Source organism: Lolium perenne, chromosome 5, assembly GCF_019359855.2.
Source record: "Lolium perenne isolate Kyuss_39 chromosome 5, Kyuss_2.0, whole genome shotgun sequence".
In the NCBI taxonomy this organism is placed as follows: Eukaryota; Viridiplantae; Streptophyta; class Magnoliopsida; order Poales; family Poaceae; genus Lolium; species Lolium perenne.
The window spans coordinates 258,808,236-258,810,413 of record NC_067248.2 but is presented as its reverse complement, the minus strand read 5'-3'; positions in this window follow the sequence as shown (position 1 = coordinate 258,810,413).

Below are 2,178 nucleotides of genomic sequence, written 5' to 3'. Positions count from 1 at the left end.
CATTCATATGACTCATGCTCTACCTTTCGGTATCCCGTGTTCCGAGACCATGTCTGTACATGCTAGGCTCGTCAAGGCAACCTTGGTATCCGCGTGTGCAAATCTGGCTTGCACCCGTTGTATGCACATGTAGAGTCTATCACACCCGATCATCACGAGATGCTTCGAAACGACAAGTCTTAGCAACGGTGCATACTAAGGATGAACACTTTATTATCTTGATATTTAGTGAGAGGGATCATCTTATAATGCTACCGTCGCGATCTAAGCAAAATAAGATGCAAAAAAGGATTAACATCACATGCAATTCATAATGTGTGATATGATATGGCCTTTCGTCTTTGTGCTTTTGATCTCCATCTCCAAAGCACGGACATGATCTCCATCATCACCGAGATGGCGTCAAGGTCAGTGGCACCGCTTCATGGTTGTCCATCACTTATAGCTACTATAACAACTACTTGAAATAAAGCTATTACATGATGAATAGACACGCAGGTCTTTAACAAAATTAAAGACAACCATTAGGCTCCTGCCGGTTGCCATAATACAATAATGAACATCTCATACATCAAATATAATCATCATCACATCATGGCCATATCACATCACCAAACCCTGCAAAAACAAGTTAGACGCCTCTAATTTGGTTTGCATATTTTACGTGGTTTAGGGTTTTCGAGTAAGATCCAATCTACCTACGAACATGAACCACAACGGTGATACTAGTGTTGACAATAGAAGTGTAAATTCCAATCTTCACTATGGTGGGAGAGACAGACACCCGCAAAGCCACTTATGCAATACAAGTTGCATGTCAAGCGTGGAGCAAGTCTCATGAGACGCGGTCATGTAAGGTTAGCCCGGGCCGCTTCATCCCACCATCCCGCAAGAAGCAAAGTACACAAACTAAAGCAACAAGAGCATCACCGCCCACAAAAACATTGTGTTCTACTCGTGCAACAGATCTATGCATAGACATGGCTCTGATACCACTGATGGGGTTCGTAGCATAGAAAACAAAAAATTTCCTACCGCAAGACGAATAAATCCAAGATCTAATCTATGGAACACCCAAGATCTCATCTACAAGATCTAAGCAACGAGATGGAGATGAGACTAACCCTCGAAGATTCCAAAGCCTACGAGATTAATCTCGTTGTTGGTGTAGACGATCATCCCCGGTGCTGCAATCCGGCAGCACTTCCGTACTCGGTCGCGCGTACGGTGTCGATGAAGCTCCTTCCTCTCCCGTTCCAGCGGGCAGCGGAGGTGTGGTAGATCTCCTCCAAATTCCAGCAGCACGACGGCGTGGTGGTGGTAGTGGAGGAAGAAAAAAACTGCAGGGCTTCGCCTAAGCCGGAGCAGCGTATGGTGGAGGGAGAGGCGGCCAGAGGAGGAGGCAATGGATGGGGGTGTGGCCGGCCACCCCCTCCCCTCTTTATATAGGGGGCCAGCCGGCCAAGGTGGCCCCCCTTCCCATCTAGGGTTGGGGGGGGCGGCGGCCAAGAGGGGGGAGAGGGCTTTCCCCTCCCCCAAGTTGATCCCCCCCTAGGAAACCCTAGGGGGTTGGCCGGCCTGGGCCTTGGGGGCCATGTGCCCCTGGCCCATTAGGCCAGGGAGCATCCCCTCGGCCCATGCTAGGCCTCCTAGGTCGTGGGCCCCATGAAGGACCCCTCCGGAACCTTCTAGAACCTTCCAGTCAACCACAGGAAAAATCCCGAACATTTCCGAAACCCAGAAATCAACTTCCCTTATATGAATCTTATTCTCCGGACTATTCCGGACCTCCTCGTGACATCCTGGATCACATCCGAGACTCCGAACAAACTTCGTCTCCATACCATATTCAAATCTACTTATGCGACATCGAACCTTAAGCGCGTCACCCTACGGTTCGCGAACTATGCAGACATGGTCGAGACTCCTCTCCGAGCAATAACCAATAGTGGGATCTGGAGATCCATAATGGCTCCCACATATTCAACGATGACTTAGTGATCGATTGAACCATTTACATACGATGTCAATTCCCTTTGTCACACGATACTTTACTTATCCGAGGTTTGATCATCGGTATCTCCATACCTTGTTCAACCTCGTTACTGACAAGTACTCTTTACTCGTACCGCGGTATGTCATCTCTTATGATCAAATCATATGCTTGCAAGCTAATCA